The sequence below is a fragment of the Vigna umbellata genome, chromosome 7, assembly GCF_029865625.1.
Source record: "Vigna umbellata cultivar VRB3 chromosome 7, Vumbellata_1.0, whole genome shotgun sequence".
Lineage (NCBI taxonomy): Eukaryota > Viridiplantae > Streptophyta > Magnoliopsida > Fabales > Fabaceae > Vigna > Vigna umbellata.
The window spans coordinates 46,061,824-46,088,654 of NC_142171.1; the positions used below are offsets into that span (position 1 = coordinate 46,061,824).

Genomic DNA, 26,831 nt, shown 5'->3' on the forward strand with positions numbered 1-26,831 from the left:
GTTAAACCACGAATCCCCGGCAACGGCGCCAAAAACTTGATGGACAAATTTGTAAGCACCAAAATATGATGTCACAAACTTGTTTCACAATCGGCAAGTATGACCGAATCGTTTCAAGTAATAAACTTGGTAAGACCAAGTATCGTTCTCCCAAAGGACTCACGGCCTAGTTTAGTTATGTGATTTGTTGATTAGCTAAGACTTAAGAACACAATAATTGAAGTTTAATATGCAAAGATGAAAATTAAATATGTATGCATGAATTGATCAATGACAAAGACAAAAGATAAACACTTTCAAGGAAATATATGAATGAATATGTTGTTGGGGGTCAATTTCATCTCATCCACTCTCATATATTTTAGGAATTCAACATTCAAATCATCATTGTTAATGCCACTCTCTAATGTACCATTCTAGATGGCTTCTCCCTAATCAAATAGTTCATACAATTCCTAGCATTCCTAATGATTAGTTCATGAGTGCAGGAGCTTAAAGGCAACCAATATAATATTGTCAGTATAATATTGGGAGAAATTCCCCGGATCTAGATTTCCCCGTACGTGTCCGTATCAACAAAACCAATAATCATGCATTAGAATGAGTTAAACAATGCAAGCATTGAGCAAAGAGGAAAAACCCTAACTAATGATGAAAGAAAGCATATGTCTTAATTCAAAGATGTACTCAACAAATCCATATATGAGAGCTTCAAGAGATTACTTTTATTCCCCAACAAACATACAAAGTTTAGTTCACCATATTCATGGTGAACCTAGATGAATTACAATGAAAGTATGAAAGAATAAACCCAATAAAGGTGAAGAGGTAGCCTGAGCATCCAAGATCCTCCTTCAAAGGGGTGAAAGAGAGAGTGTTTGCCTCGTTTCTGCCAAAGATCCCTAACTAAAGGACGTGCAAGCCCTTATATACTAATCTAGAGTTACAAAAGATTACAAAAGCCCAAGCCCAAAAAGTGCCGCTCAGCGCCATTTACCGCTCAGCGGTGGTTACGCGTCTTCTTTCTTCCCCTCAGCGGCCATTTGCCCCTCAGCGGTTCCAACGCCACCTCTTGAGTGCCGCTCAGCGGTAGTTTGCCGCTGAGCGGTGCCTTCGACTTCTCCTTTTTGCACTCTTTCTTGTCTTTTCTAATGTCCTCTCTCTTATTCTTCACTTCTTTCACCAAATTCACCTCAAAACCTGCACAAAAACACTTAAATCAAGCATAAACCTGTCCAGCTCTCTTATTTCTGAAAATATAAACAAAAGGCATGATTTCAAGCTAGTTTCTAAGTCTAAAGGTTGCTTTTAGTATCAACTTTAAGCATGAAAATAACAGTTTTTCAACTGTTATCACATTCTCTTTACAATCTTCCACAACCTACAACTTGTTCTTGAATCTTATACTTGTGCCAAGTTTGAATTGTGCATCCAATAAGTCATCATGAACCACCCTTCCTTTATCATCTTTTTCTTCTTCCCTAACCTGTGACAAGAAAATGTTTTTACTTTTGATGACTGATGGACAAATTTATGATCACCAAAATATGATGTCACAAACTTGTTGAACAATCGGCAAGTATGACCGAATCGTTTCAAGTAATAAACTCGGTAAGACCAAGTATCGTTCTCCCAAAGGACTCACGGCCTAGTTTAGTTGTGTGGTTCGTTGATTAGCTAAGACTTAAGAACGAAATATTTGAAGTTTAATATGCAAAACAGAAAATAAACATGTATGCATGAGATTTTGATCAATGGCAAAAGCAAAAGACAAGCACTTTCAATGAAATATATATATGAATATGTTGTTGGGGGTCAATTTCATCTTATCCACTCTCATATATTTTAGGAATTCAACATTCAAATCATCATTGTTAATACCACTCTCTAAATTACCTTGTCAAGAAGGCCTATCCCTAATTACGAGTTCATACGATTCCTAGCATTCCTAATAATTAGTTCTCTTAGCACAGGAGCTTAACGACAACCAATATAATATTGGGAGTAATTCCTCGGATCTAGACTTCCCCGTACGTTCCCGTATCGACAAAATCAATAATCATGCATTGAATGAGTTAAACAAAGCAAGCATTAGGCAAAGAGGAAAAACCCTAACTAATGATGAAGGAAAGCATAAATCTTAGATTAAGATGCAAGCACAAATTCCATATATGAGAGCTTCAAAAGATTACATTGATTCCCCAACAAACATACAAGGTTTAGTTCACCATATTCATGGTGAACCTAGATGAACAATAATGAAAGAATGAAAGATAAAACCCTAGAAAGGTGAAGAGGTAGCCTGAGCATCCAAGATCCTCCTTCAAACGGGTGGAAGAGAGAGTGTTTGCTTTGTTTCTGCCAAAGATACCAAACCCTAAGACATCTAGGTCTTTAAATAGGACATAAAAATAATAGAAAACGGGTCCAAGCCCAAACAGATCATAAAATCGCAGAAAACTGGCCCAAAACTCGTATGGTTGACTTTTTCCGTATTCTGATTGACTGATTGACTTTTTGGTTGACTGGTTGACTTTTCTGGTTGACTGGTTGACTTTTCTGGTTTCTGGTTGACTTTTCTGATTCCATCTCTCTCCTTCTTCACTTCTTTCACTAAATTCACCTTAAAACCTGCACAAAAACACTGAAATCAAGCATAAACCTGTCCAGCTCTCTTATTTCTCAAAATATGGATAAAAGCATGATTTCAAGCTAGTTTCTAAGTGTAAAGGTTGCTTTTTGTGTCAATTTTAAGCATGAAAATAACAGTTTTTCAACTGTTATCAATGACCGGCTTGACAGCTTTAGAGCTAATCACTGGTGCATCCTTACATGCAGCTTTATGATTAGTCTTCTTCTCTTGAATCTGCTGCTCAGCTTTGAAGACACTAAAGATCACCTTTTCCTCACGGTCTTGAAGCATTATCATCCCATCATCCACATTGATGATTACTTTTGTCGTTTTCATAAACAGTCTTCCAAGAATAATTGGGATCTTCTCATCTTCCTCCATCTCCATCACCACAAAATCCACAAGGAATTTAAGCTTCTCTATACAAACCACAACATCTTCTGCTACACCATAGGGTTTCTTGGAAGATCCATCCGCCATAAGCAAAGTCATCTTTGTTGGCTTGACTTCGAGATCACCAATCCTTTCAAGCATAGATAAGGGCATCAAATTAATGCTTGACCCTAAATCAATTAAGGTTTTCCTTATATTCACCTTCCCTATAATGCAAGGAATAGTAAAACTTCCTGGATCTCTCACTTTTGGAGAAAGTGGTTTCTCCAAAATAACACTACAATCTCCCTGTTCATCCATAACCTCATCATCTATATATCTCTTTTTTGTGAGGAATTGCTTCATCTGCTTTGCATAAGCAGAAATTTGTTGCAGTGCTTTGGTCAAAGGTATAGTGATCTCCAATTGCCTGAAGATCTCCTTAAAATGCTCATATTGTGTTTCTTTCTATCTTTTCACGCCCCTTAGGATAAGGAAGAACTTTTTCAATTTTTTCACAATTTTTCTCTCCCCTCTTCTTTTCTTTCTCTTTCGTCTCAACCTCACAAATTCTCTCTTCTCTTTCTTCTCTCTTTTCTAACTCAAATCTTTCTTTTTTCTCTTCCACCCTCTCATCATCTATGCTCACAATAGCTTTACACTCTTCCTTAGGGTTAACCTCAGTGTTAGCCCCAAATTTCTTTTCCGCTTTGTCTTCCATCTTTTTGGCCAATTGGCCAACTTGCATATCCAAATTTCTTATAGCAGCTTCAGTGCTCTTGTGGTTGGAGATAGTCACCTACATAAATTATCGAAGAGTGTCTTCTAGCTTTGTTGATCTCTCATTTAGTGTAGATACTTGTTGCCATAGTGATGGTTGCTTATGTGGTCTATTAAATTGTGCTGCTTGTCCAGCTTGTCCATTTTGACCTTGACCCATGCTTGGGTGAGGTTTCCACCCTTGGTTGAAGTTTCCTTGGCGGTATTGGAATTGATTGCCCATATAATTGACATCTTCTTGGGTCTCTATTGGGAAAGCACATTGACCATTGATATGATCACCACCACATAATTCATAGAGTTGTTGAACCTTTGAAACGTTCTTCAGCTCCTTTGGCAACTAAGCGGGTGTCTTTGTCAAATTATCCAACTGTTGAGTTATAATTTTATTTTGTGTAAGCCAGGCATCCTGAGATTGCAATTGTAGAACTCCCTTCTGTTGAGGTGGAGCTCCTCTTTCATTATGCATCTCGTTATCATTAGTAGGCATGTTGTCAATCAATTCAAAAGGTTCCTCTAGAGTCTTACACTTAATATTACCTCTAGCTGAGGCATCTAGCATCAATTTGGTGTGTGAACCAAGACCTCCAAGGAAAAGAATGACCAAAGTTGCTTCATCAAAGCCATGCGTGGGTGTCTTCCTCAGTAAATTTTTGTATCTATCCCATGCTTGACCTAACGTCTCCTCCATACCTTGCCTGAAAGAAGAAAGTTCTTCCTTACCCTTGTTGATTTTTTATTGTGGGAAGTACTTGTTCAGAAACTTTGAAACCAGAGCTGCCCATTCAGTAAAGCTCTCCTGCAGGAAAGAATTCAACCATAGCTTAGCATTGCCTCCCAATGAGAAAGGAAACAAACTAAGCTTTATAGCGTCATCCGGCACACCATTGATCTTTATAGTGTTGCAAATCTCGTTGAATGTTGTCAGATGTTCATATGGACTTTCATGAGACAGTCCATTAAATTGGTTGCTCTTCACCAATTGTATCAACGTCGGTTTCATCTCCATATTTGTAGCATTGACCATTGGCCTAACAATGTTGTTAAAGTGATGAGGGCCAACAACAATGGTGTAATCCGCCAGAGTGCGTCTTCCATTATTTTCTCCAGCCATCTCTTCAGTACTATGGTCAGATCTTTGTGGTGAGGGTTGTAAAAGTGTCTCCGAAGACGGAAATAATTCTCTAGATGTTCGGATTCTCCTTCTCCGTTTACTCTCGTCCAATCCTTCAAGAAGAGGTTCCAATGTTTTCCTGCTTCTAGTCCAAATTATACCTTGCATACACAACAAAATAAAACCCTAGAAAGCACTTTTATAATAATAAAAAAATCAAGTCGAAGCTAATCAATAATCACACAAATAGAATAGTTAAACCACGAGTCCCCGGCAACAGCGCCAAAAACTTGTTAACACTCTAGCAAGTGTACCGAACCGTATCAAGTAATAATAAATGGTAAGACCAAGTATCGTTTCCCAAGAGACTCACAGCCTATACATTCATGTGGTTTCTTGATTAATTAAGACTTGTAAACAAAATCATAGTGTTTATAATGCAGAAAATAAATATGAATGCAAGTGTTGATCAATTGACTTGAAGAATGCACAGGTGATTAATGTATAAAATACGAAATGATTATGTTGTTGGGGTTTCCGACTTATCCTATCCACTCTCATGTAATTATGAATTCATCTTCTTCATTAATGTTAAAGTCACTTTCTAATTTACCTTAAACTCGATGTCTCGGTGAAGAAAGCCTACTCTTAATTACTAGTTCACAATGTCTTGTATCCCTAGCAATTAGTTATGCATTACATTCGCACAGAAGCTTAAAGGCAACCAACCCTCCTATCCTTATATCTAGGTAATATTGCTTTTGGGATAATTTCCACAGTTCTAGATTTTCCCATATGTGTCCATATTGACAAAATCAATAATCATGCAATTGAATGAGTTAAACAAAGCATGCATAAAGTGTAGAGGAAAAACCTTAACAATTAATGAAGTAAAGCATTTGCAACTAGAGTACATGAGAGTTTCAAAGGAGTACATCGTTTCCCCAACAACAATGAAGGTTTAGTTCACCATAGGCATGGTGAAACTAGATGAAAATATGGAAAAGAATGAAAGATAAAACCCTAAAAGTAGAAGATCAAACCTTCTGCATCCAAAATCCGCCTCCAAGAGGTGAAAAGAGTGTTTTTGCACCTCCTTCTGTCCAAAGATATGAACTCTAAGTCGTTCAAAACCTTAAATAGAGGGCAGAAAAAGTCGAAGCCCACGAGATTGGCACTTAACGCCCTACTTATGGTGCTCAGCGGTAGCTGCGGCACTCAACTAACGCTCAGCGGTGGCGCTCAGGCGTGAAACAATGGTTGCAGCACTCAAGTGACGCTCAGCGATGGTGCTCAGGCATGAAACAATGGTTGCAGCACCAGACTCAGCAGTGGCTGATGTGACTGTCGCAGCCCATCAAATTTTTTGTGCATTAAAAATGCAGTACAGTGCTAGGAAGTGACTCCTAGGTCGTCTCTCAAGGACCAAATGTGGTTCGAGAATCAAGACAAACACGTAGTGGGGGGGTTTTGGTGAAAGTGTTTTAGTGACTAGAAATGAACTAAACTAAAACATGAAATTAAACACAAGAGACTTAATTAAAAACGCTGAAAGATAAGTGAAAAGCATGAAGACCGAACGGTCTTAAAGTGAGACCGAACGGTTGTAAAGTTGAGACTGAACGGTCCCTAAAGAAAGGAAATGGAAATGCATGAAATTTGGAAACCGAATGGTAAAAGCAACTTAAACAGCTAAGGAAAAGGACGAACGGTATTAGGTGACCGAACAGTATGAAGACAACAGGCAATGGAAAATGAGATTGAAAACTAAACTAGAAAAAGTCAAACGGTCTCTAACAATGAAGCATGTTAGAGACCGAACAGTGTAAAGGTAAAACCGAGCGGCATGCAGTAATTAAAGCTTAACAGTGCAAGAGCGGAAAAGCATAGGAAAAGTGTAAACCGAAAGTTCTTGACCAAGCGGTAATAAGAATAAAGTGTGAGCACCGAATGGTTCAAAGCAAGCTAATAAAATGAAGTGGGAAAACCAACACGCATAAGTCGAACAGTACTATTAACAAAAGAAACGAACGCATACAGAAAACAACTAAATGGTAATTAAGCAGTAAAATGGAAACAAGTTAAAACTTCAAGAATAACCGAACGGGAAATAAGCAACCAATTGAAACTGAGCAACAAAGAAGGCAGCCGAACGTATGCATCAACAATGACCAGAACAAACCGAATGGTCTACAGTAAGAACTTCGACCGAACGGTACAAGAGCATTCAGTCATCAAGCTAAAGGAACCAAGACCAAAACTAAACCAGAAAATAAAGAATCAACCGAACGATAGTAAATAGACAAACACTTACATAACCAAACGGTCTAAAGATGTAACCGATCGGTATCAAATGCAGCAAAATTCAACTTTGAACGCGGTGCGACAGAAACAAAACTTTAACTTCGAAATGCACAGATAAGCCGAAAACTATTCTAAACATTAATGAAAATACACCGAATGGGATTAAAATAATTCGCAACAGTAAACGCACCATCCAACGCAAACTGAGAATCAAACAGCATTGGAAATGCAATGTGAACAATAGAATCGCAAACCAGAAATGTAGGAAGGTGACGATGAACAGTGAACAAGATGAACGAGCGATGAACGGTGAAAATAAATTAATGAGTAACTGTGTGCATCCCAATATGAAGAAAATATAAACGTTTTATCGGTTCAAGTAAGAAAACAACGAAAAGGAACCTCTTGGAGCTCTCCTCCTAACCCATGGATGCAGCCTCAAACTCCCCAAGAACAGGTGCGTAGTGGTGGCTGCTAGCCCCTAGAGAATTATGCTTTTAGGCTTTTTATATAACCAAAAGACCAAAAATGCCCTCCTAATGGGCTTGTCTTAAAAATTGGGCCCAAAGTCCTAAAGGTTGACCAATGACCTTCCAAAATGCTACACTATTGACGTTCCCATCCTCTTGAAGTCCCAGAATGTGCATCCAACACTGCTGCTGAGACCCTAACCGTTCAGTTCTGGCAGTGTCAGACCGTATGACTATGTGCATTACGTTCAAACCTTTTCTCGACTTTCAAAAGTGATTGTCCTGCAATTTATAATTGAAATAATTAAGCCCAAATAATTCAAATTAATTAAAATAAGAATTAGTCTTGAATTTAAGCCCAAACAGTGAAAAGGAGATAAAAATGGAGAATTAAACACAATTCACTAACAAAATATGGTGTGAAAAGCTAAGTGTATAATGAAGAACTGTGACTCATCAGTGGCGCCCAAGCGTGAAACAGTGATTACACCTCTAAATTGGCGGTTAGCGCCCCAAAATGACGCTCAACGCTATCTACGATTCTTCTATGTGCTACTTTTCCCACCTTTCCTGACTCCAACTCCTTGCTACTTCAACTTCTTCATCCAATTCATCTTAATTCTTGTCAAAACAAGGAAAACCAAGCATAAAACCAATAATACCACCTTCAACTCTCTTATTCTCACAACTTAAGCAAAAGCATGATTTCAAGCTAGTTTCTAAGTCATAAAGGGTGTTTTTAATATCAAAATTAAGTATAAAAATAACGGTATTTCAACCGTTATCATTGCCATTGTTGTTGTGGTGGTCTATTGAATTTTCCAGCTTGCCCTTCACCCACGCTTGGGTGAGGTTTCCACCCTTGGTTGTAGTTACCTTGGCGGTCCTGATTACCCATAAAATTGACTTCTTCTTGGGTATTGGCTTGCATAGAACATTGTCCATTGATATGATCTCCACCACATAGCTCATAAGGTTCATGTTGAGCTTAAGAAAAATTTTGAAGCTCTTTAGGAAGTTGAGAGAGCTTCTTCATCAAGGCCTCAAGTTGCTGAGTCATTATCTTATTTTGAGCCAATAGAGCATTTTGAGATTGCAACTAAAGAACTCCTTTTTGTTGGAATTGACCTCTTTCATTATGCATCTCATTATCATTAGCAGTCATATTCTCTATCAACTCATAAGCTTCATCTGGATTTTTGCACTTGATGTTACCTCCAATTTAGGCATCCAACATCAATTTAGTTTTTTATTTTAATCCTCCATGAAAATGAATGACTACTGTAGGTTCATCAAATCCATGAGTAGGAGTTTTTGGCCATAAGCCTTTGAATTTATCCCATGCTTGACCTAGGGTTTCGTCCATGCCCTGCTAGAAAGAAGAGATTTCCTACTTCCGTTTGTTTATCTTGGACTAAGGGAAGTACTTGTTCAGAAACTTAGCCACCACATCTTCCCATTCAATGAAACTATTCTCTAGGAATGAATTTAGCCACATCTTAGCATTGCCTCCCAAAGAGAAAGGAAACAAGCTAAGTTTGATAACTACATCTCGCATACCATTAATCTTCACTGTATTGCATATTTCATTGAAAGATGTCAGATGTTCATATGGATTTTCATGGGCTAAGCCATTAAATTGATTACTCTACACCAAGTGAATGAGAGCAGGCTTCATCCCCATGCTTGCGTCATTAACCCTTGGCCTTGCAATGTTATTAAAATGAAGAGGACCTGTGACGGTTGCATAATCTGCCAAGGTACATCTACCATTCTGATTATCAGCCATATTTTCTATCTCCTGGTCAAATAATGTGAAAGGTTGTTGAATAGTTTCAGGAGAAGGAAAAAGTACTCTACAAATCCTTTTCTTCCTTCTTCTTCTACTACTATTTTCCATACCTGTAAGAAGAGGTTTAGATAGTTTTGTGCTCCTTGTACGAACCTTGTCCTGCATACACTATAGAACACCACACTAGAGCACCAAATTAGCCCAAACAAATAAAAATTAAAAACAGTAAAAATAAAGAAAAAGTCCAAACAAATTAAGAATCAAACAAAACTATATTATGACCACGAGTCCGCGGCAACCATGCCAAAAACTTGTTAACTCATTGGCAAGTGTACCAAATCGTATCAAGTAATATAAAATGGTAAGACCAAGTATCGTTTCCCAAGAGACTTGTGTTTACTTAACAATTGTGGAATACCTTAATTAATTAAGACTCAAAAGCTATTTTGTTGGTGTTTAAATGCAAATGCAACAAAAGTAAATATGAATGCAAATTGATCAATTAAGGTTTAACACAAGAATGAATGGATGAAGTTGATAATATGAGATGATGATGTTGTTGGTGTTAGATTTCACCTACTTCCCTTTCATGCATATTAGAATCCATCTTCTTCATTGGAATGTTAATGTCACTTTATAAATTACTTAGAACCCGATGTCTCGGCGTAAAAAGCCTAGTCTTGATCATTAGACAATAATCCCTTGAAAACCCTAACAATCAATTCCGCATTAAAAAAAGAAGCTTAAGACAACCAAACGTCTTATCATTATCCCTAGGAAATATTCCCTTTGGGTGAAATCCTCTAAATAATGATTCATAAGATATTTCCCAATACTCAAATAAATCAAACATCAAGTCATGAGTGGCCAAAACATAACAAGCATTAAGAATAGGAGAAAATCACTAACATTTAATGAAAGAAGCATAAAATACATGAAAGTTTAGAGGTTACATCATCCCCAACCAAAAATGAGTTTAGTTCTCCACTGTCATGGAGAACCTTGGCTTACAATGGATGAATGAATGAATGGAAACCGTAGAAAGTGAGAAGGAAAGCTCTTGCATGCCCAATCTCCCTCCAAAGGGTCAAAAATAGTGTTTCCTTGCTTCAACTGCCAAAAGATGTGAACCCTAGAGTGTAGAAGCCTTTAAATAGATCAACATTGGATCATGCGCCAACATCGCTAGCGCTCAACTCCCTAGCTAATGGTGCTCAGGCGTGACTGCGAAGAGACTGGCCCTCAACGCGAGAAGGTCGGTTGGCGCTCAACGCCCCTAGAGGGGGCACCTAGGCGTGCTTATGAAGTGAGTGGTGCTCAGCACCCCAAATGGGGGCAACCAGACACCCTTGCGAGACTTCTGACACTGAGGGCCTCTAAAGTATAACCTCTCTTCACTTATTTACCAAATTCAACTAAAACCAGAGTTTAAGCAAGCTTCAAAGTCAAAAAGGGTTATTTTAGAATCAAAATAGAATTATAAATAGTGGTAAATTCAATCATTATCATTGATGCAACTGGAATTAAAGTTTGAATTGCAATTCTAAAAAGAAAGAAAAGGCTGAACTGCAATTTTGAGGAAATTTTTGGACTTCTATGTAATTTTGAATAAAATAAAAAGGATTGAAATGTAATTTTGGGCAAGTTTATTTTAAAAGATAATATGGAGAAAATATATCTTAAGATATTTTATTTGATATTGTTAAATAATTACCTTATTTAACTATATCAATACAAATCAAAAGATAATATTTGCCAAATCTTTTTGAATCTATAAAAGATATTATCAAATATTCTCAAAAATTGATTAAATCTATTGAATATTTGAAAGATATTACATATAAGATAAAAGATCTTATCAACAGAAGATTCAAAGTCCAAGCCTAATCAAGCCTATATAAAGAGACCCAAGGAAGGCACAACTCATTCATTCTCAAACTCCTCCACTAGAAGCATTCATCCACCACTCCTCTCACTTTTATTGTGCCATGTATTCTACTCCATCCATGGAGGGCAAAGCTTATAGGGCTATTCCACTGTAATTTCATTATGGATTCTGAGGTTAAGTTTAATTAATGCAATTATTTCTTTTGATTATTGATTTGAGTTGTCTTTCTATGTCTTTCATCTCCAAATCATATTAAAAGCAATGACTTTTGCATTATAAGGTGTTTGAATCTACATGCATGTTAATCATGAGTTCAAGGGTTTATAGGTTTGATTGAGAATCTACTTTGATTGAATTTAGGAACTTTCATATGATTAAACGGGTTTTTGATTGAGAATGTACTTTGATTGGTGGTAATAATTTCAACTATAATTAATTAAAATTTTACTTTGATTAATTAGCTTTTAATTTGGTTAGGAGATTTAAGAATAGGTACATGATTAAATACAATAGAATTTGATTGAGAATGTACTTTGGTTGAATTCGTTGTGAATAATCTTGAAAGGTCTTTCATTTGATTGAAAATCTACTTTGGTTAATTGCATGATCGCCCTCAAATTAATTAAGAATGTACTTTAATTAATTTGAAACTTGAATAATCACTTGAACAATGATCTATGGATAACCGATGATAAATCTATCTTGGAAAAGCATTAGAATTAGCCTATTTCATCATAATTGTTTTTAAGTTTCTTATTGTTCTTCAAACATTCTCTAAACATCACTTTTATTCTTGAGCATTCATAAGAGTCAAATATTGAAAAGCAATTTCGTATTCATTGGGAGACGACTTAGGGGTACTTTGATAGCTTCAACGACAGCGTATCAATTAACTTATTAAACGATAGTATAAATTTCATAGCTTCAACAACAGCGTATCAATTAACTTATTAAACGATAAATTTATAAATAAGAAGAAAATAACAGATGGAGAAAAATGAACGATTTATTACAGGATCTGGTACAACTCAACCCTTATAGTATATAGATACAAGTATTAATAAAAGAAAACTAATAACTCAACTAAAACAACTATTTCATAAATATTAATATAGTATAATAATATCAATGAGTTAAGTGAAGTTATAATCTAATTACATATTTAAATATATTTATAATAATTTAATAATATATGTTGATCCAAAAAGAAAGTTTAACTTCATATAAATGTGCTATTGAAAAGGAAAATTCTTACAATTGAGGAACATCTCTAAGTACAAATTACAATCTTCCAAAATAGAAATCTATATATCAATTGAATATAGTCTTCAATTGTATCAACAACAAGCTAGGGCAATTTTATATGACAATCACAACAAATGAAAGAAATGAAACCAATCAAACAAATCAACATATGACAAACAGTGCTTGTTTATAGCGAAGAGGTAAAAGGAACTTTGGTGGAAGGTAACCATGTGTTTCCTACAATGAAATTAGCAACAGCGAACTTGGAAGCCTCAGAAGCTATAGTTATCACACGATAACCTTTCCATTTAACTCTTCAAGTTGTAGAAGAACCTAGACCAGTGTTCATGTACTCTCCATAATATAATGTGTTCAATGCAAAGTCACCACTCCATTCTAACCAACCTGTTGGATTGATCAAACCATCAATATAAGTCTTCAGGAAAACTGTTCTAGAATATTGCTTCCATGGCCTTCCCAGATAAGTCTTAACAGAGTTCTGGACTGCTTTCAAGTCTGAAGAAGCTGTGACTCTAGAATTGTGAATGAAAATTCCAGTGTTTTGGTTTGGATCAGTTTGACCTTGAGCGGTGATGGTGTTCACTTTGTTGGGAGGATTTCTTGCAAAGATGTTACAATTTTAGAACACAACACATGGACCAATTGTATTCTTAATTCTTTGATGTGAATAAAATTCAATTCATTACCATTTCTTGTTGTGAGATTTATTGAAGTGTGCGAGTGAGGGAGATAGTTAGGATTCTTACCCAGATTCCTAACAAAGTGGTCCAACTTGCCGATCTATTTGGGGGAGAGCGAGAACGATGGAGGGAAGAATGAACATAGTTGAAGGACGAATGGAACATCTGGAAATGGCCGTAGACGGATTGAAGGCGGAGTCAGCGGCAAACCGACAAGACTCGATCACGATGCGTAAAGACATCCGAGAACTGTTACGATTGATGGGTGTGCGAACTAAGAAAAACGGGGAGAGCTCTGACGGGAACCATGGTTCAGTCAATGATAATGGGGGTGGTCGGCGCGACGACACAGAAGGAGAAAGAGATGGGGAGCGTTCAGTGAACCAACCCAATTGCAAGCAAAGGGTGGAGTTACTCACTTTTGAAGGACCAGATCCTTTGACCTGGATTTACAAGGCCAAAAAATTCTTTGAGATACAGAAGGTGGCGGAGGCTGAGAAGATCGACCTGGCCCATATTAGCATGGAGGGAAGCGTTGGTTATTGGTTTAAGTTTTGGAAGGAAAAGGCGAGCGACTGATCGTGGGAAGGACTCAAGGAAGCGTTGTTGATTAGGTTCAAGAGTCGCTATTGTGGCGGCATTTTTAAGAGGATGACGGCAATCAAGCAAACAGCCACCATGTGGAAGAATACGTGAGAGAATTTGAAGCACTGACCGGACAAACGAAGGCGTTTTCAGACGACCAGTTGTTGGGATACTTTCTGGCGGGCCTACGAGAGGAATTGCGATGCCAGGTTACACCGCACGACCCACGAAATTTGATGGCGGCGATGAAACTGGAGCGAGACGTCGAAGAGGCTCTACGCGGGCTAAGTTTGATGGGTTGGACGGCATCCAAAAATTCCCACTCATCGAGGCGAACGACAGGAGTAGGAGCGGTGGTGGTAAGAACTGAACCGCCGAGGAGAAATCTGGGAAGAACGACCCTAACCGAGACCGTCAGATCAGTGAGACGAGACAGCGCGGCCGAAAGTAATTCAGCGAGAGGAGGAAGCCCCGTGGGAAATTATAGTAGAGGAAGGAAGTCGCGAAACCTTCCCTACCTAGAATTTCTAAAACGAAGGGAAGAAGGGAGGTGTTTTAGATGTGGGGGGGCCTTCAGCCCTGGGCGCCAATTCCCTGAGAGGAGTTTACGGGTAGTGTTATTAGCGGAAGATGAAGAGGAGGAGGTCGAAGCGGAGCCACAACGAATGAAGCTATCGGCTTTTTCGGCCAGCGGATTTGCAGATGGAGGGGCCATCTTGCTGGCCAACCAAGTGATGACAAATTTATGAACACCGAAAAACGGCGCCAAAAACTCGTTTAACCCTCGGCAAGTGTGACCGAATTGTATCAAGTAATAAACTCGGTAAGACCAAGTATCGTTCTCCCAAAGGACTCACGGCCTAGTTAGTTATATGATTTGTTGATTATTTAAGACTTGTGAACAATTGATTTTAGGTTTTAAATGCATAAGACAATAATTAAACATGTATGCATGAATTTGATCAATGAAAAAGAGGAATACAAACACTTTAATGAATTAGATGGATGAGTATGTTGTTAGGGTTATCAATTTCATATTATCCACTCTCATATACTTTTAGGAATTCATCATTCTTTTCATCAATTGCTAATGCCACTCTCTAAATCACCTTGCAAGAAGGCCTATCCTTAATTACTAGTTCATACAATTCCTAGCATCCCTAATAATTAATTCTAAAGTGCAGAAGCTTAACGGCAACCAACCCTCATATTCCTATGTCTAGGCAATATGCTATTGGGAGAATTTCCCCAGATCTAGAATTCCCCGTACGTTCCCATATCGACAAAATCAATAATCATGGCACTGAATGAGTTAAACAATGCAAGCTTTAAGCAAAGAGGAAAAACCCTAACTAATGATGAAAGAAAGCATGTATCTTAAAATAAGATGTTAAAACACAAATTCCATATATGAGAGTTTCACAAGACTACATTGATTCCCCAACAACAATACAAGGTTTAGTTCACCATATTCATGGTGAAACTAGATGAACAATAATGAAAGAATGAAAGATAAAACCCTAGAAGGATGAGTAGGTATCCTCAGCATCCAAGATCTTCCTCCAAGGGGTGGAAAAGAGAGTGTTTGCTTCGTCTCCAGCCAAAGATACAAACCCTAGGAACACCTAAAGCTTATATACTATTCGTAAAATTACAGAAAAGTGGGCCTAAGCCCAAAAGAGTACCGCTCAGCGGTAAGTGCGTGAGTTGATTCTTTCCCCTCAGTGGCCTTTTCACCCCTCAACGGATCCAACGTGAGTTCCTGAGTGCCGCTCAGCGGTAAACTACCACTGAGCGGTAGTTGCGACTTCTCCTTTTGCACTTTTTTATGTCTTTTCTTATTCCCTCTCTATCCTTCTTCACTTCTTTCACCAAATTCACCTTAAAACCTGCATAAAACACTGAAATCAAGCATAAACCTGTCCAGCTCTCTTATTTCTAAAAATATGATCAAAAACAAGATTTCAAGCTAGCTTCTAAATGTTAAAGGTTACTTTTAGTATCAATTTTAAGCATGAAAATAACAGTTTTTCAACTGTTATCACCAAGGTATTGGATAAAAGGATCCAACAGCAAGGGGAGGACAAGCGGGAGCCGGTTCTAGTTCAATGGCAAGCAGGAGGGGCGGATAGTGCAACTTGGGAAGGCAAGATAATAATGCAAGAGCATTTTCCAGAGTTCAACCTTGGGGACAAGGTTGATCCTCAAGGGGGGAGTAATGTTAGGACATGGAGGGTTGGTTTATGAAAGGAGAAAGATAGTAGAGAAATAAAGATGAGTACTTAACTGTTGAGCAGTTAAGGAGACGGGAAAAGGTCGATAAAAAGGACCTCTTTTGTAGTTACAGTTAGACAGTTTTTACCTTTGAGTTTGTAGACCGCTTCAAATCTGGTGAAGGAGGTTAAGCTCCTGGGTTCCCAGTTGTATTCTTAATTCTTTGATGTGAATAAAATTCAATTCATTACCATTTCTTGGTATGAGATTGATTGAAGTGTGCGAGCGAGGGAGATAGTTAGGATTGTTACCCATATTCCTAACATATTATGGTCTTTCCAATACCATCACCCACCAACATTATATTCTTTGCTTTTATCTCAACTTGTTCATTGTATACTCCACTCTTCACATATACCACATACCTTTCGCTGCTACTCTTCGGTGCAGCGTTTATGGTTGCACTCACCGTTGTGTACTTTCCAAACCCATCTTTTGCCACCACTACGTTGGCTTTAGAAGCTGGAGAAGAAGCTTGCAACAATTTCCTATCACCTGGCTTCACCCATGTTGCAAAACCATCTTTGTAACTCGGTTCTTCATAATTGAACTTTTTTCAGTGCCAAAGTGTTGCTTAGTAACTTGGTAACATTGATGGACATGAAAGGAAGAACATAGTCTTGAACCCCAAGATCGTGTAGAACTCAGCTTTGCATGTCTCGAGGTTAGTGAGAGTTGTGTTAAGCCATGTTTGAGCATCAACTTGGGAGCACTTGGTGTTAGGGTCCAATGTTTTGTTAAGTTTACGAATGGGTTGTTCATAAAGCTCAACACAGTTAGCCAAAGCAGCTGTTTCGCGAGGGTTTCTACACCTTGAACCAAGTGAGAGGGTATTTGCATGGCCTTTGAGAGCACGATCTTGAGCAAGTTTCAATGAAAGCTCGAAGAAATCAGATTTTTGCTTGATGGGTTTGTATTGGTAAGTATATTGGTCAAGAAATACTCACATGGTTGAGGGTTTGGGGTTTGGTTGCACCAAAGTTTAACGCCATGCCAAGAATAACACGAAACAAAAGAGAATAGTAGGAAAGGAATGAACAATGGTAAGAGCAAAGGAAAAGTTGTATTCAAGTATAATGCAATTTCTAGAAGAATCGCACAGTTAGAGAGAAAGAATCGCACAGTTATGGAGATGGCAAGATCAATGCTGAAAGAGAAAAGTATGCCTAACACTTTTTGGGCTGAAGCAGTTTACACTGCAGTTTACATTCTAAACAGATGTGCAACTAAGGCAGTCCAAGACAAGACTCCTATTGAAGCTTGAAGTGGAAGAAAGCCATCATCTAAACACCTACGAGTATTTGGATCTATCTGCTACATACATGTTCCTGATCAAAAGAGGCACAAGCTTGAAGACAAGACTATACGAGGAATATTTTTGGGATATAGCACACAGTCAAAAGGCTATCAAGTCTACAACCTACAAACAAAAAACTCATCATCAGTCGAGATGTTGAAGTTGATGAAAATGCTTCTTGGAATTGGGAAGAAGAAAAAGTTGTTAAAAGCAACATTCTACTTCCAGTGCAACAATCTCAAGAAGAAACTCAAGAAGAGGCAGAAAATTCAGGTACACTTTCTCCACCTCCACAACAAGATTCTTCACCTAAATCTAGTCCAAGAAGAGTAAGATCTTTGGTAGACATATATGAAACTTGCAATATAGCCATGATTGAGCCTAATTGTTAGGAAGAAGCATCAAAGTTAGAAGTATGGCTCAATGCTATGGAAGAAGAGATTAAAATGATTGAGAAGAATAACACTTGGGAACTCGTAAATTGCCCTCATGGAAAAGACATCATAGGAGTGAAATGGATATATAAAACAAAGCTCAATCCTGATGCAACTATACAAAAGCATAAAGCAAGATTGGTTGCCAAAGGCTATTCACAGCAACCAGGAATAGACTACAATGAGACATTTGCTCCAGTTGCTCGCTTAGATACAATTAGAGTTTTAATAGCTCTTGCAGAACATTTATCAAATGGATGTCAAGTCAACCTTTCTAAATGGGGTGCTCGAAGAAGAGATTTATGTTGAACAACCACAAGGCTTCATCAACGAAGGCAATGAAGGCAAAGTACTAAGACTTAAAAAAGCATTATATGGCCTAAAGCAAGCTCCTCGAGCATGGTATAGCAAGATTGATAAATACTTCATCGATCAAGGATTCAGGAGGAGCAAGAGTGAGCCAACACTATATATTAAGACTGATGAACCAATATTTTCCTCACTTCACTTAGTTTAATGTGCTAGAATTAGTCGGGGAATTATGCTTAAACGTCCGGTATTTTCCTGTTTTTCCTAATTGTGCTTAATTTGATCGGAAATTCTTATTTTAACTAATTTGAATTATCTGAGCTTATTATTTTGCATTATTAATTACGGGAAAATTTTGGATAACTTTTTGGGACATTTGAAAGCTAAATGAGAAATGGCAATTGAGCCAATGCATCTTAGCCATTTTTATTTTCGCTGGCTGCAGCGTGAATGTTGTGTCAACTTGTGTGTCTTCGTTTGAGTTCAATTCTTATCCGTTTTCCATGCAATTTTTTTTCATAGTTTCGTCTGGATGTCTATTTTAACTTATAGTTTTTACTTTGTTCAAATTCGTTCTGTGTTGTTCCCAGTATTTATTTTACTCTCATATGTCAGTCCAGTGATTACTGTTTGAGTGATTTCTAATCTGTTGCATTGTTTGCTTGTTGTTTAGTAATTGTGGTGGCTGGAATTGATCATTGGACAGTGCTAAAACCTCCCAACACTCTTAAACATGGAATCCAACAGCTTGGGAGGCACTCACGGCCTCCACATCTCACAATTGTGCTTTAAGAGGAAAAAGTGCGAGCTGCCACATTGGAGAATTTTTCTTTGGAAAATTAAGTGTGTGAGTCCGTGAAGCTGGAAGGAATGAGGGGGCCACCACTCACATTATTTTACATTGGCTTAGTAAAGCTCACGGCCAGGAGGAATTCCAAAATGAAATGTTAGAGTTTTATTGAATTAGCATTGTTAAGAGAAGTAGTGTTACGGAAAGAGAAGCTCACGACCCAATTGAAGAGGTCCAGCTTGGCAGCAGCAAAAGGAGGTGCTTCAATTGGAAGATCCACGCTAATTCGGGCCAGAAAAATGAAAGAGCACACGGGAGCAAGCAGCACACGCGTCCAGGGGCTTCATTCACGTCCAACACAGCAGTCCAGCACTTTTGAGTAGCAGCTCCCATCCAGCTTCATCACGGTGATAGAGGAGGTGCACAAAGAAGCCACGCTGGCAGCACATAATCGAGAGCAACACGGCCCACATCTTCATTTTCCCAGCAAAGTGGAAGCATCCAGCAGCCTGAAGATACCACGGCCCGGACCTGGATCCAGCAGCACGGAAAAAAAAGAGGGCATTCATTCTTCATAAAAGGCATCAGCCACCACCTACAAGAGAGAGCTGGATATATTCTCATTGGAAGGTCACGCACATGGAGGGCTACGGTTGAAGGCTCACGTCCGGCAAGCATTGAATGAGACGGTGCAACATGTAAGCAAAAGAGGAGTGCACGGGAATGAGTGCAGATTGAGAGATGGAAGGTTACGGGATGGAGAATGGAGAGGGGAGCATTTTTTAATTTTAGAGAAAAGGTGGAGCACGGGGCATTTATTTGGAGGTTCATGTCCAGCTTCGGTGTGCACGTGCTCATTACTTTGCTGAACTGAAAACGTTGAACTAGAGGAGAGCAGCTCGGTCACAGGTCCAGAGTTTTGGATGGTGGAAGAAACACACGTGTGCTTAGGGAGAAGGGCTCCTGCTGCCATGTCCACGTGAGATGAGCTCCAAGGGCCTTCTTTCAGATTATTTTAAATGCTTGATCTTTTGGTTACAATTTTCATATTGAATACATTCATGAATGTTTGCTAACTTTTAAATCATTTTGTGCTTATTCACCATTTCTTTCAATGCTCATTGTCACACGGAAGTTAATTCTCACTCCTTTAAATTAGTTAAAGTTTTTGCATTGAATGTTTTATGTCTACTGCCGCTTTCCACACCTTGCGCATTTAATTTCATTTCTCATGCTTGTCAGCTGCAATATTACGTTTTCTGATTTAACAATTATATTTCAAATGGATGATGTGTTTCTTTTAAAATTTTCTTCTCGCTCTATGCATTGCCTTTAATTAATGGAAGATGCATTTCTGATTTAACAATTTCAATTCAAGTGAGTTACGCAAGTTTTCTTTTATTTAGTTGTAATGTTAGCTTTAATGACCAACCATTTTAATTCTGTATTTACATCAGTGTTTATATTCGTGTTTGAATTTAGTTCATTTGCATTCACAACTTTCAACCCCCCCACGTGTTTGACCTATTGATTGAACCGCAATTTGGTCCTTGAGAGACGACCTAGGAGTCACTTGCTAGTCTATACTGTATTAATTTTGCAAACAACTTTTGTGTGAGGTGCGACCCTCTCAACAAAGACACAAGGTCAGTACCATCTCATTGTCTCTATATATGTTGATGATCTTATCTATACAGGAAACAATATAGAGATGATTAAAGAATGCAATATAGTGCTAGGAAGTGACTCCTAGGTCGTCTCTCAAGGACGAAATGTGGTTCGAGACTTAGGTCAAACACGTAGTGGGGGGTTAAAAATGTTTTTGCAAGGAAAATTAAATTAAATTAAAATTGGAAATTAAAGACAACTAAACATAATTAAAAGCAATGATAGAAATCTGCAAAACATAAATACTGAACGGTCTTACAGTAGACCGAACGGTCTTAACATTGAGACCGAACGATCTCTAAATCAACGAAATAGAAATGAGCAAAACACAAAAGTTGAACGGTAACGTAAGCAAAAGATGAAGGGGGTCATTCGGTCTCTAACAGACCGAACGATATTACAATGTAAAAGCATACAAGCTAAAGGAAATAAACAAGACAAGTCGAACGGTAATAAAGCAAGACAATGGAAATGAGATTGAAAACTAAACAATTGAATGCAGAAAAAGCCGAACGGTGTTCTTCACAGAGCCGAACGGTCCTATTCAAAAGGCCGAACGGTTCTAACAGCAAGCGTGTTAGAGACCGAACGGCTATGTTCCTAGGCCGAACGGTCCTGACAAGGAGATCGAACGGTCGTTTATAACCAACACGAATAGACCGAACGGTCCTACACAGAAGTGTATGACCGAACAATATTAAAATTATTGAAACAAAATGTTACAGAATGCAGAAACGCAAAAATGAAATTACAGAAACGCGGAGAGAAACCTAAGGCGCAACAGTACTAGAAATGAACATTAAATATGAATGGAAATGCACAACGAAAATGAAAGCTAGAATACAAAAATCAAATGGAAAACAACATAGAACATGGATTCAAAAGTGTTGTAATGAAAACGGAATATCTGAAGCTAGAATCTAAAATGAGAGAATGTAAATGCAAGTGCTGTAAATGGAAATGGAAGATCAGAAACTGAAACACAAAAGCAATTTAATTAAAATGAGTTCATACATTCATTGAAAAATAACGTAAACAAAACCTAAACCTCCCCAAAGGGGGAGGAGGAAGAAGATGTTCCCAAGAACAGAGAACGTGAATGGCGGGTGGGAGACTTCCGTAAACTGAAGGTGATTTTGGGGTATATAGACCCCAAAAGACAAAACTGCCCTTCTAGTGGGTTGTCCTACAGAAATGACCTAAAAATTGGGCCTAAAAAGCCCTAAAGTTCGACGTGGCCACCCTTTTGAAGTCCTAGAATGTGCTTCCAACACTGTGCTAAGTTCCTCTGGTTACTGCATCTGATCGTTCAGTGCTGAAGGCTCAGACCGCTCGGTCATTCAGCAATTCTCTACAGGCTCAGGTGATGGTGTGCAGTGCAGTATTTACAAGACCGTTCGGTCAAGAGCAATTGTTGAGACCGTTCGGTTCTATGGTGCTCGTCCATTCGGTTCAGGCTCTAGCTCACCGTTCGGTCACTACAAAACCATTCCCGTGCTCGGCCATTCATTGCAGGTTCTCAACATACCATTTGGTCATGTCTTCATTAGACCGTTCGGTCAATGCTCCATAAACCGTTCCATGCTCGGCCATCCAGTGCAGGCTTACAACAGATCGTTCTGTCATGCACTCCAAGACCGTTCGGTTCATGGTGCTTGACCATTATATTCAACAGTGCTCAGGAGATAGCTGCTCATTCGGTGTAGACCTCAATAGACCGCTCGGTCTGGCACACTTTGTCGGACCGTTGTTAAGACTCTTATGTAGCTTCCAAGACCGTTCGGTCAAGCCTTTAGAAGACCGTTCGGTCAAGACTCTTATGCAGCTTCCAAGACCGTTCGGTCAAGCCTTTAGAAGACCGTTCGGTCAAGTAGCAGACCGTTCGATCATCTTCAGCAGATTCTTTCTCAACCTTTCAACAATGATTGTCCTGCACAAAATGATTGAAATAATTAAGCCCGAATAGTTCAAATTAATTAAAATAAGAATTAGTCTTGAAATTGAGCCCAAATAGTGAAAATGAGATAAAAATGAAAAATTAAACACAATTCACTAACAAAATATGGTGTGGAAAGCTAAGTTTATAGTGAAAAATGGTGACTCATCAAGGTGAAACAAGAAAAGGAAGGTATATTTATCTCTCAAATGAAATATATTGAAGCTCTATTAAAGAAGTTCAAGATGAATGGTTGTAAACCTGTCACTACTCCGCTAGTGGTAAACGAGAAACTACAAAAAGATGATGGAGCACAAGAGGCAGATGCATCGTGCTACAGGAGTTTAATTGGAAGTCTCCTGTATTTCACAACCACACGACCAGATATTATGTATGCTACAAGTCTTCTATCAAGATTCATGCAAAAGCCAAGTCAGATTCATTATGGAGTAGGAAAAATAATTTTAAGATATCTATAAGGCACAAAGGAGTTTGGTATATGGTACAAAACCATGACTAACTCAAGGATGATTGGCTACACAGATAGTGATTGGGCAGGATCAATGGACGACATGAAAAGTACGTCAGGATATGCTTTCTCATTAGGATCGGGTATTTTATCTTGGGCATCAAAGAAGCAAGCAACCGTGGCACAATCAACAACAGAAGTAGAGTATGTAGCAGCTGCTGAAACCACAAGTCAAGCAATATGGCTACGAAGAATACTTGAAGAAATGGATGAACCACAAGCTGGACCAACTATTATCTACTGCGACAACAAATCGGCAATAGCAATAGCAAAAAATCCAGTCCATCATCAAAGAACAAAACACATAGCCATTAAATATCACTTCATTCGAGATGAAGAGACAACTAAACAAATACGACTCGAGTACTACCCAACAGAAGACCAAATTGCAGATATATTTACAAAGGCATTACCACGACCAAGATTTGAACTACTGTGCACAATGCTTGGAGTTACCGAATTTGCATTAAGGAATAGTATTAAAGTATAATGCAATTTCTAGAAGAATATAGAAGCTCCTTAGATAAAAGAAAAGAAATGTAACACAAGTTCTAGAATATTGTAGAAAAGTCTAAGATAGGAAAAAAAATCAAGAATATTCTACATAGGTAAAAATCTAGAACATTCCACATAAGTTGTGGCTAAAATGTTCTAGAATAATCTATGGGTCTATAAATACCCATGAAGTCTACCATTTGTGAGAAGCCAATATCTACCATTTGTATGAGCCAGCATTTACAACAACAAAGACAACTACAACACTTCTTCCAACTACTACTTCTACATTCAACTATCTCTACATTTTTTCTATCCCATCAACTATTCCTTTCACAACCTTAAAATACTAACAACTTGCCATAGCTTCTGGTTAATCAACCTGCTATGGCTTTAGCAACAATAATACCAACTTAATGAATGATATTAATTTGATTGAACGTAGGTGGAATGTGTCTTATGTCTTAATCTTATGTCTTTATATAGAGAAAAGTTAAAAGGGTAATGTTGAAATTCTAAGGTACACGTTCCAGCCATGGTGTGGTTCAACTTTGATTTCTTCATTTTCTTTTACCTTTGCTTGTAGCTTTTTGCTTCTCCATGGCCATGCCTGTATGTTCTTTTGCTAGAACTAATTAATTAATAGTAATTAAATACACAAAGCACGTTAGTTTTATCCAGAATATATCAACATCGAAGTTGTTAGCACAATGATTAGAACAAAAAATATGGCTTATATATTCAGATGTTGACTTTAATCTTCCAATAGTGTTTGACTTCAAAATATTTTAGCAGCCAAATAAAACGGTTCGTTTTGTTACGTGCTGTCTTTTATGAAAGGTGGCTAACAGTTTTGGACATGGTCGTTATAATCGACATTCTACAAAGATTGGCACATAGGTTTGCAATATCTTAACAACGACAGCGAGAAGAACTATTATCAGTGGATGATGTGCACCTCGTAAGTCTGATTATTATTGGAAAAATTAGAATATAAATTATATATATATATATATATATATATATATATATTATATATTATATGTGTATGTTTTTCTTATAAATACTAGAAAGAAAAATGATACTTTCATACCTACAAATATTTACATTTCTTTGATATTATTTTTACTTTTTTTCTATTAAAAATATAAAAAAATTGTTTTTTATAATTATTTTACTTTCGTAATATATGTTAAATAAATATAAATATTTATCACCAGTAATTTTCTAAACATTTCAAAAGGGTTCCTAAATTTTGTTTACAGAAATAATATTTACATTCATTTGAGATTATTTTTTATTTTTTACTTTTTTTTAAATTCAAAAGTTCACTTTTTTTTGTGATGATTTTATTTGGCTTAATTACCTACTTAGTCCCCATGTTAGGAGGTAATTTTCTGTTTAGTACCCGGTTTTAAAAATGTAGGCATTTGGTACCTATGTTTTGAAATTTGTATCAATTCAATCCTATCCAGTTAACGGCATTATAATTGATGCGAGAAATTAAGGACGTTAATGAAGATGCATTCAAACATTTGATAGCTATTCCACCCAGGCTATCATTAAGGTCCTTAATTTCTCGCATCAATTATAACGCCGTTAACTGGATAGGATTGAATTGATACAAATTTCAAAACATAGGTACCAAATGCCTACATTTTTAAAACCGGATACTAAACAGAAAATTACCTCCTAACATGGGGACTAAGTAGGTAATTAAGCCATTTTATTTTTATAATATATGTTAAATAAATATAAATATGTGTCTGTCATTATTTCTTTTTAACTTTTGTGGAAGAAAAAACCATTTATATAAAGAATTTTACTGTCAGAAGTATGGTGATTGTAATGTAAGTGTGAAAAGAATTTGTGAGCATTTCACTAGTGCAGTCAGGAGAAACGACAGCGGTTATTTTTGTCCTTAGGCAGTGGTTCCCGAACCGAGGCATATCTAAGTGAAGCAATAAGTCTATTACTTTTTGTCTTGAATGCGAACCGAGGCATAAAAGGGTGAGAAACTGCCTCGGGTCATCCTTAACCAAAGCAGTAGATGTTTTGATTTTTTTTATTTTTTTTCGTAGGACATACTGCCTCGGTTACCAAGGCATAAAGTCCCCTTCTATTGCCTCGGTTGTAACCCTAACCCAGGCAGTAAAGCTCATTTTTGTTTTTTCTTTCAGTCCGCCAGCCTTTCTGCATTGGGTATGACCTTAACCGAGTTTTTTTTTTAAATGAGGTATGTTTCTACTATATTCCCAACTACAGAAATAGACTTTCATATATATTTACAGCCATAACAGTCCATAATAATCCATAAACGTATATTTTGAATGAAAATTATATTAAAACATAAATACATTCAGGTTAAACTAATAATGATGTAGAAAATCTTTGGAGTCCATGCTTGTTCTCATAGGGGATCATCTCCAGCTTATGATTCTAATGTTGAATTAGAAACTCAGGTTAATGAATATTTTATCAATTACTTGGTTTATTTTTATGACTAACTTCTTAGATATCATTTTCTTACTTTTTAAATAATTTCATTTGTTACAGGTATCTTCATTGACAGCACAAGTCAATGAAATGAAGATAATGATATCATTATTGCTGCAAAATTATCTAGGCCAATTGTCATCCCAGCTTGCTACACTTCAACCATCATCGGTAATAATTGATAAATTTATTTGTATGATCTTTTTTCAAATATATAATCGACTAACTATTATGTTATATTGTAGCTATCTAAAAAAGGAAGTGTGTCAAATGATGGATGTAACGAAGAAGAACAACCATAGATATCTTTGTCTTTAATTTTTAGTATTGAACATCGTTGTTTTTAATTTTTATAGTATTGAACATCTTTGTCTTTAATAATATATGTTGATTTACTTTATATAATAATATTCAATTTTAGATTATATCATTTGGTTGCCTATATTCTGGATGCATTTCCGGCGATTTTGGATAAAACCTCTACAAATAGGGGAATTTCTTTCGAACGCAATTACTTCCGGCGGTTTGGTAGAACCCTAGTTAGTTCCAGCGATTTTCTAGAAAACCCTTGGAAATAGGGGCAGTTCAGCAAAACCTCGGTTAGTTCTGGCAGTTTACCAGAAAACCCTTGGAAATAGGAGCGGTTCAGCATAACCCCGGTTAGTTCCATCGGTTTTCCAAAAACCCCTAGAAATAGGAGCGATTTTTTCGAAAATCGCT

At 37.4% G+C, this 26,831-nt stretch overlaps 2 pseudogenes; both read right to left on the reverse strand.

Annotated features, from left to right (window-relative positions):
• Positions 1-12,784: 12,784 nt before the first annotated feature.
• The window catches only part of LOC124822463 (pectinesterase 2-like), a 39,839-nt pseudogene continuing 25,792 nt past the window's right edge, over positions 12,785-26,831 (reverse strand).
• On the reverse strand, positions 16,417-17,481 carry LOC124836221 (pectinesterase 2 pseudogene; annotated as a pseudogene).